Below are 10,328 nucleotides of genomic sequence, written 5' to 3' on the forward strand. Positions count from 1 at the left end.
ACCCAGCACAGGTTGAGAACCACTGCTTTAGACACACAGACAACAGTGTGAACCCAGCACAGGTTGAGAACCACTGCTTTAGACGCACAGACAACGATGTGAACTCAGCAGTGGTTGAGAATCACTGTTTTAGACGCACAGACAACGGTGTGAACTAAGCACAGGGCACAGAGCCACACGATTCCAAAAATGGTTCCCGTGTGGGACACAAGCTTGATGTCCGAGGTGTGGGGCCCTTGGGAGACGAGACACTTTCTAGAACAACTGAAGTGACATAATCCAGGATAGGGAACAAGAAGGCTATTTGAAAGAGGTTAACACTTTCAAGGTGAGAAGAGTTAGTGGCACATGGTGACATGAGCACAAATGTGAGCCAAAGGCTGGTAAACTCCCAGCTCATCACTGTAAACAGCGGCCACCTCATCTTCCCAGCTTTGTACATAGAAGAAAAGAATTCAAACCCCAGTGTGCTTTGGTGACAATACGCTCATTCCATTTCACTTTTTACATATGAACATCTATCTGTCAATCTCAATGAAACACAGGTCATTGATCTGCTTTGTCTTTTTGTTGTTGTTGAGACAGTGTCTCATGTAACCCAGGCTGACTTTGAACTCCTGACCTTTCTGCCTCCATTTCCCAAGTGTTGGGATTACTTGTACACCTCATCAACCACATCTACCTTGTAACTTATCATTTTAAAAAGGTACCTTTTTTGGTATTTTATGTGTATGGGTGTTTTGCCAGTGTGTACATCTATGTACCAAATGCAGAAGAGAGTGTCAAATCCTCTGGAACTGAACTTACAGACAGTTGTGAGCTGCCATGAGGGTGCTGGGAACTAAGCCCGGGTCTTCTGTGAGAGCAGTCAGTGCTCCTAACCACTGAGCCGCCTCTCCAGCCTTTAATGTGGCATTTTAATTGCTAGACTTTTACTTTCCCACTAATAAAAAAGTACAATGGGTTCTCCATGTCCCCCGGTTCCATGTGCAGATTCCATCAACTACCGACTAAAAATATTCACAACAGTAAACCGCCTCTTTGCAGATCCTGTAGGGACTTTGGGGGAGGGGGCTGTTGTTCCCTAAATGATATAATGGAAGAACTATTAATGCATAGGTAGCATTGAGTATCCCCTTCCACTTTCAGGAGCCTTTTCTCTTTTTCTTAACGCACCTATTTCCATCCTGCACTAAAGCTATGTACATAGTGTCTACATGGTGTGGCAGACCATGTCATCTAGAGACGGTTATGACTGCGTGGGAGGATGCATAGACATGACATGCAAACATTACTCCACCTTAGGTCAGGAACTCAGATTGGTGCCTCGGGGAAGCCATAGCACCAGTCTCTGATGGATAGATACTGAGAGATGGCTCTATCTGGTCCTCTGGGTTGGGGCGAGGTTAAAGAGAGAGAGGCTGTAGTGCTTACTGCAGGTGTATGTTAGGTACCAGGTCATTGTGCAGTTCACTGATCATGACTGCAAGAAGAACGTGGCTTGCTGGCCATGGTGGTGCACGTCTGTTATCTCCGAACCTGGGAGGCAGAGGCAGGTGTGTCTCTGTGGGTTCGAGGCTAGCCTGGTCTAAAGAGTGAGTTCAAGCTAGCAAGGGCAACATGCTGATATTCTGTCTCCAATTAAGAAAAGAAGGATGTGGCTCCTTTGGTCAACTCTATTTCTAGGGACTGATGCTGGACCAGGGAAGTAGGGAGCTGGGGGCAGGAGAGAGCCGCCTGCCTGTAGCTCCTAATCCATCAGCTGCTGACAATCAAGGCCCCCCACAAGGGCTCCAGCCCCAGCTGCTGGGCAACAGCAGGCACTAAACAGGAGCTGCTCCCTGGGCCTCCACCCTCGGGCTCCCCTCCTAGGTCAACAGACAGAAGGGGCTCTGTCAGCCAGGTTAGGACAGGAAAGATTAATGGAGCAGGTGCAGGTTGCGGTAGGACAACCACCTGGCCTGACAAAGTCCCTCATAGAGATTGAGAGCCTGACCCAGGCCAAGAACCCGGCCAGATATCATCCAGCTGGTCTTGATCTTGGCAGAGATGGCCTCTGCTGTCCACTGTTTCCTGTCCTCACCTGGCCACACCTGGTCACATCTGGCTGCACCTGCCCTCCCATAGGAGGCCTCAGAGACGTCCCTATAACACTCAGCTTTGAAATAAATATCTTTCTTGTTTTACCAAGGTCCCAAGTAACTCACTACTGAAAAGTGAGGTTTTTTTTTTTTTTTTTTGAGACAGGGTCTATGTAGCTCAAGCTGACCTGAAAGTTACCAACCTCCTGTCTCAGCCTTCTGAGTTGGAACGAACAGCTTGGCAAAAATAGTTACAGTCACCAAGTGAAGCCACCATTCCTCTTCGGTGGATTTTAACTGTGAGCAGCGGTACAGCGAGAGATACAGACCAGCACTGTCACCAACCTGTGGAGTCTTCTTTTTCTTTAGGATCCCCTTTCAAGAAAAGCTAGACCCTTGACTTTTCTGTGGAAAAAGTTTCGTGGGGTTGGAGAGATGGCTCAGCGGTTAAGCTCTCGCGCCGTTCTTGTATAGCATCCATGTTCTGTTCCCAGCACCCCTGTCAAGTGGCTCATGGCCACCTCTAACTTCTCTGGCCTTCTCAGGCATCTGCCCACCCTGTCTGTGTGTGTGTGCATGCCTTCAGAGGCCAAAAGAGTGCATCAGATCCTCTGGAACTAGAGTTATAGTTGGTTGTAAGCTGCTACGTGGGTGCTGGGTATGAACTGAGATCTTCTGGAAGTGTAGACAATACTCTAACCCCTGAGAAATCTCTCCAGCCCCTAAATAGACATTTTTTAAAAGATGCAGATTTGTACACAGAGGTTAATAGAACGATAGGTGCTCAAGGAAAGAATAAGACACGTCTGAGAGTGTGGGTGTGGCCTTCTTAGAGCAGGCTCCGTTGTTCTTTACAACAGCTATGTGTGTGCACGTGTGTGCGTGTGTGTATGTGTGTGTTGCAGGGAGAGGAGCTGCTTGTTCATCCCAGCTGCCCGGCTAGTTTAGCCCCGAAATAATTACACAGAAATTGTATTCATTAAAACACTGCTTGGCTCATTAGCTCTAGTTTTTACACTCATGGAGACACACCTACATCTGCAAGAAATGTCTTTATGCCAACAACCTTCACAGCAAATGCTATTAACTGTGCTATTATTTATTTACTTATTTATATATCTATCCATTTATCTATTTAGATACAAGGTCTCACTATGCAGCCTGAGCTTGCTTGGAACTTGCTATGGAGGAGACCAGGCTTGCCTTAAACTCACAGAGATCCATCAGCCTCTATCTCCTATGAGCAGGAGGTTAAAAAGGTGTGTGCCTTCCATCTGGCTGTGCAAAAAATCTTGTTTCTCCAATGGCAAAAAAAATTTTTTTTTTTTTGGTTTTTCAAGACAGGGTTTCTCTGTGATTTTGGAGCCTGTCCTGGAACTAGCTCTTGTAGACCAGGCTGGTCTCAAACTCACAGAGATCCGCCTGCCTCTGCCTCCCGAGTGCTGGGATTAAAGGTGTGCGCCACCACCGCCCGGCTTCCAATGGCAAAAATTTGACCACACTCCAGAGCATGAGGCTCTGTTTCTTCCCCATAATTTTTTTCTTTCTATCCTGCCTCAGTGGCCTGAAACGCCCCATCCTCCTGATTCCACCTTCTGAGTGCTAGGATAATACGTGTGGGCCACCATGCTCAGTTTGGCAAAGATGTCTTTTGTTTGTCTTAAGACTTACTTATTTTTCTTTTGTGTGTCATTCTGAGAATCAGTGTATTTACTACAAGATGTACAGTGTCTAAGGAGCCAGTAGCCAGGCAGTGGCTTTAATCTTAGGAGGCAGAGGCAGGCGAATCTCTGTGAGTTCAAAGCCAGCCTGGTCTACAACAATAGTTCCAGAATGGCTAAGGCTGTTACACAGAAAAACCAAGTCTTAAAAAAAAAATAGAATTATCGTAAGGGGACCGGAAGAGAATTGGCTCCCTGGGAACTGGAGTTACAGATGGTGGTACATTACCCATGTGGATGCTGGAACTCAAACCCACGTCCTCTGCAGGAATAGCCAGTGCCCTTAACCACTGAGTCAGCCCCATAAATACTGTATACACAAAGATGAGCTCTTGGGGGTTTTGGTTTTGGTTCAGGTTTTGGTTTTGAGACAGGGATTCAAGCAGCACCTGTAAGAATGTTCAAAATCAAAAACTCTGATGACAACTTATGCTGGAGAGGTTGTGGGGTAAAGGGAACACTTCTGCATTTCTGGTGGGAGTGCAAACTGGTACAGTCACTTTGGAAATCAGTAGGATGATTTCTCAGAAATTTAGGAAACAACCTACCTCAGACCCAGCAATACAACTTTTGGGTATATACCCAAAGGATGTTCAATCATACCACAAGGACATATGCTCAACTATGTTCATAGCAGCATTATTTGTCATAACCAGAACCTGGAAACAACCTAAATGCCCCTCAACCAAAGAATGGATAAAGAAGATGTGGTCCATTTACACAATGGAGTACTACACAGTAGAAAAAAATAGTGACATCTTGAAATTTGCAGGCAAATGCATGGATCTAGAAAATGTCATATTGAGTGAGATAACCCAGACCCAATATAATATACACTCATTCATAAGTGTCTTTTAGATATAAAGAAAAAAAAATCAGCCTACAGAGAACCCAGACAATAAAGAGGACCCTAAGAGATACATACATGGATCTACTCCATGTATGTAGAAAAAGTAGAAAAAGACAAGATCTCCTGAGTAAATTGGGAGCGTGGGGATCATGGGAGAGGGCAGAAGGGGAGGGGGGAGGGGAGCAGAGAAAAATATATAGCTCAATAAAAACAATTAAAAAAAAAAGGAAATGCCTCAGCATGGAACTTCTGGGTCAGATTATATTCTGAATGACTTGTAACAGGCTAAACCTGTGTTTCTTGGGGCCTGAAAGTCAGCTGTCCTCTCTATACTAGAGCCCAGGGTCTGTTGGAATAGGTCTGTGCATTCATGCCCAGAGATGAGTACAAGTCAATAGAAATAAACCCCAGCCTCTGGGCATGAGTCACCCAGCTTCCCACCCAGAGATGATGAACGGCGCGGGGGGGGGGGGGGATTGAGAAGTGAGCCCCTTGGGCTGTACAACAGTCTAAATCAGAGTTCAGGGGGGAAAATTCATCAGGAAGGACCATGGGCTCCTTCCCTACGCATGAAGTTCTCAACAGGTAAAGCCTCGCCCCGTGGCCAGACCTGAACTGAGAACAACAATCATTAGCTTCGTGACCTCCAGTGACTGACTGTCCCACTCTGCCCCTTGGCTTTCCCATGGCTTTCCATTCTGCACACTCCCTTGTGATTATGGGGACGGAAGTGGTGGCACCGGGGACAAGCCTTGGGAAATGGTGATCAATCCGTGGGATGAGCCCTCAGAAAACAAAAGCTTCTTTCTAACCGCTGTCCAATGCTGAAGCATGTCATATCTCCACGTTCTCGTTACAAACTCTTTTCTGCCTATAGGACAAGGAGGACCAGGGCTGAGGTTACCCTGCAGCATCGAGACAGGGAGCCCCACGGGTTCCTGCCAGCTTGGGAGAGACAGATCTGAGACCGTGGAGATAGAAGGCAAGGACTCCCAAGGTCCCCTGCCTCTGCCCTTCCCCTGGCCTCCTCTGCATGGGGCGGCCAGCTGGTCCCTGACCTTGTGCCTCTGACAATGATTTAACCACAAGGTGGGGGTGGGGAGAGATCTGTGGAGTTGTCAGTAGTGGAGGGGACTCAGCCTGGCTCCTCTGCTTGGGCCCCTAGTGAGTTACAAGTGAATTAGGACCCAGGAAGAGGCCAGAGGGCCCTCTGGGAGAGTCTGCTGGCTCTCCCTCCCCGCCATTCCCCAGAAACATCCTAGGAAGGCACTAAACCTACCATACCCTACATCCATTCTCCTTCCCTCTGCGTCAGCTTCCCTTGGTGCAAACTCAGGCAACTGAAATATCGTCATCCTTCTCTTGCCCTGTGATGAGGAGGCACTGGTCACAGCCTATAGGAGAAATAGCGCTTCCTAGAAGTCCAGGAACCTTGGTTCATACTGAGACTGCCCTGTGTCTGTGCAGAGATGCCCATGCAAGGAGGACGGGAGAGCAAACACGCTTGAAGAAAGAAAGAAGCCATGTCAGGGACAGCGGCCAGCTGAAGATCACGTACTGCTAAGTCACACTTACTATTTCTATGCAAGAATAAAGATAAAACCTCTCTCTCTCTCTCTCTCTCTCTCTCTCTCTCTCTCTCTCTCTCTCTCTCTTTCTGTTGCTTGGCTTAATTTTGGTTTGATGAGACAGAGTCTTATGTCACATTACATAGCCCTGGATGACCTGCTTCTACCTCCCATGCCAGAATGGCAAGTCCACATCACCATGCTGGGCAAGACAGAATCTTCCAAGGGAAGCTGGAGGCTCAGATTTGTAGGTGATATCTCCCCAGTGTTAGTAACTAATTGGAGCAACAGCAATCTAGGCAGAGTAGCCTGCGCCCGCAGTTCCACCACCTGAGGAGGCAAGGCAGGAGGGTCAGCAGTTCAAACTCAACTCTGGTTACACAGGACGTTTGAAGCCAGCCCACGCAACTTGAGACTTTGTCTAAACGGGGGCTGGGTAGCTGGGGAGATGACTTGGTTAGTAAGGTCAAGCACGTGCACATTTGAGGACCTGGGTTTGGATTCTTAGCACCCATTCCACAAATTAAAAACCCAGGGACAGCAGCATATGCCTGTGGCCCCAGCACTGGGGGCTGCAGTGACAGATTCCCTAAGGTTCATTGGCTGGCAGACTGACCAAAGCAGAGAACTCCGAAGTTCAATAAGAGACACTTTCTCAAGAAATAAGACAGAGAAAGTCATCAAGACAGATTCCCCCACCCCAATCAACCTCTGGCCTGCACACGCACACACGCACATGCACACATATACATGCATACACATGCATGCACACATGCACAAGCACCCACTCACACACATATGTGCACACACATACACACACAAACAAGTGTATGCAAACAAACGCACACAGAGAATTCAAATGCAAAAAAATAAATAAATAAAAATTAAAAAGCTGGGTGTGGTGGTACATGCCTTTAATCCCAGAACTCAGGAAGCAGAGGCAGGCAGGAGGATCTAAAGAATTAAAATTCAATCTAGGCCAAACCAAACAAGTCTGTATGCAACTTTGGGCTGCAATCTAGAACCAGAAGCCACTATGGCTACAAGGGACAAGTGTGGGGGATTACTTAGCAGAATCCCTTTGGCTTGGTTGTGGAAACTGAGTCTGGAAAGCAGGTAAGGAAAGGCACACTCTGGTTAGTGGCCCGCCTGGGCCCAGAACCCATCTCTCCTGCACTCGCCTGTGCCTTTACCCAGCTTTCCAGGCCGAGGGGCTCAGTGGGCAAACTTTGACCATCCTGAGGAGGGACCCTGACACTGGACTCACTTGAGGCACCTGGAGTCCTCCTCTTCGCACACAGAGGCCCTCATGCCTTTGTTCAGAGAGCACCCTCAAATCGTTCACTTGTACCACCAATGCCCCCTCTTCTAGGATCCCGTGATCAAGCTTCTATAGTCAACCACACAAGACAGAGGGGGCAGGACTCTGGTATCCTGCTTCCATCTAAAACTCAACAGAGAAGTCACCACCCATCACTGTGTGCGGCTGCCAACGTGGTGGTGGGCGCACAGGCACAGGGAGGGCAAATGTGCTGGCAAACACTGATTCTCAATTTATTCTTTCCTTTTTGCCATGATGAAAATTAAATCCCAAGCCCCATGCATGTCAGGCGAGAGCTCTCTAATCAACACCATCCTCTTCATAAATGCTAATTTGAAATATTTTATTACATTGTGTGTGTGTGTGTGTGTGTGTGTGTGTGTGTGTGTACCCAAACCCAGAGAGGTCCCTAAGTGTCCCTGTTTTGGTGGGTATGGCTTGATCTGAGCTCCGCCCCCAACAAACCCCACCCCTTCTTTACGTTGCCTGAATGGACCAGTTGGTGGGGCAGGGACACACACACACACACACACACACACACACACAAACACACACCGTTACCCCCGACCAAGCACTCAGCACTCAGTCTCTCAGTTCCTGTGCCCTGTAAGAGTCCCATTTTGTCTACTCTGGACAGGAGAGTTCAGGCAGCGGAGAGGGAGGTGCTGGCGGGCCACAAAGGAGCTCGCTGTGTGGCCTGACGGCTCAGAGCTTTTGAAGACCGATTTGCTCTGGCTGGGCCAGAGGAAGCCAGAGCTAATTTCCTCCCGAGGGGGTCTGTAGCCCTTCCTTTCTAGGAGGGGATGGAAAGCGGGAGGGGGGGGCGGCTAGGCTAGCAGGTCCGGTGTCCCGCAACTGTCAGTCCTCTGTCTCCTCAAGCTCTTGACTCCTCCTGGGAGCCCCGTGGCTCCTTCACGGAGCACAAAGTAGTTCCACCGAATAACACAGAGAACCCCAGTTTGTCGCTGTGTTATGGAGAGGAAAAAAAAATGCACTTAGCTACAGATAAGCAAAGCTAAGAGCAACCTCGAGGCGGAGACACCCGCTGTCCTGGGGAGGAGGACTGAAGCCTCGGCGCAGCCTTGCTTGGTGCAGCTGTTTGGACATCTGGAGAGATGCTCTTCATTCTGTCCTCTCCGCAAGGAATGAGGGTAAAGAGATGCCCGGGTCTGCTAACCACTCCAGAGAGTCCCAGATTCCACTCAGGTTCTTGACCACCCCAACACCTGCTGAAGCTTCCAAGTGTTGGGCAATTCAAGTTATCTCTTTTTAGATTTAGTTTCTACTTTTTTCTTACTGCAGCTAGGATGTAAACTTTAAAAAAAAATCTTTATTACATTTAATCAATTAATTTAGTGCGTGTGTTTGTTCACACATATATAGAGGTCAGAGGACAACCTGTTCATTCCTTCTACTATGTGGGTCTTTATCAGGCAGCTAGACTCGAGAGAATGTGCCTTTACCCACTGAGCCCTCTACCTGGCCTTTTTATTTTTATTTTGCATGCCAAGTTCAAATAGTAGACTTTCAATAAAGACAAAGAAAGGGCAAAGGCCAGATGTGAGGAGCTGTGAGCTGGCACTTGGTGACAGAGGTGGTGACAGAAAGTGATGATGAGGAGTACCCTGAGCAGCCTGGAGTCATGTCTGCTAGACTTAGATGACTCTGGGGGGAGGGGCCTTGGCACCTGCAGCTTCGGCCGATGGCACAAGTTTCACCTCCCTGCCCACATACAGGTCCCCAAGTCCCTACACACACACACACACACACACACACACACACACACACTGAAACACAGGCTCATATACTTTCAGCGCAAGCTCACACTCTCTTCCACATACATACACACTCACACAATTCATTCACATATACAGTCATACACGCTCTCACACACACGCACACATTCACTCGTGTACACACATTTTTACACACTTGTACACAAGCTCATACACACTTTTACACACCCACTCTCTCACACACACGTAATTCACACACATACACACTCAGTCACATACACACTCATGCACACAGGTTTGTTCTCTCTCTCTCTCTGTCTCTGTCTCTGTCTCTCTCTCTCTCACACACACACACACACACACACACACACACACACACACTAGGTTCCTTTCTCCTTCTCCCTCTTCCCCTCCCCTCCCTCTTTCTGCAGGCCCCTCAGGAGCCCCTTTGTGAGGTAATTGGATTTCTCCCCTTGTTAGCTTGCAATGAAAATGTCATCTCTTCCAGGCCACCGCCAGGGAGGGGCCAAGCCCCCATTCAACAACCAAGCCCGGAGCTGTGAAGCTATTCAGGCCTCCCAGCCTTCCAGTGGGGCAGCTGCAGGCTGTCTTCCCTGACAATGCCCCTCTTCCTCTCCGGCCTACCAGCGTACCAGCCCTAGAGGAGCCCTGGGAGGGCTGGACCTGGGTGCCTGGATTCTGGGACTTCTGGGACTCACTTTGGTCAGGAAAGAAATTTGATTTTAAGCACAGCCCCCGATACCACCACCAACTTAGGGCACAAGGGACAGAGCAGGAGGGGAATGATAATTCGGTGACACTGGGTGCGCTTGGAAAGCTGAGAGACTGCAAAGGACAGCTGCCATTTGGGGAAGACGGGGATCGGAATAGTCAGTCATTGTAAACTTCAATGGATTTTGATTTTTTTTTGTTTTTGTTTTTTTGGTTTTTCAAGACAGGATTTCTCTGTGGTTTTGGATCCTGTCCTGGAACTAGCTCTTGTAGACCAGGCTGGTCTCGAACTCACAGAGATCCGCCTGCCTCTGCCTCC

This window comes from Microtus ochrogaster, linkage group LG2 (genome assembly GCF_000317375.1).
Source record: "Microtus ochrogaster isolate Prairie Vole_2 linkage group LG2, MicOch1.0, whole genome shotgun sequence".
Classification (NCBI taxonomy): domain Eukaryota; kingdom Metazoa; phylum Chordata; class Mammalia; order Rodentia; family Cricetidae; genus Microtus; species Microtus ochrogaster.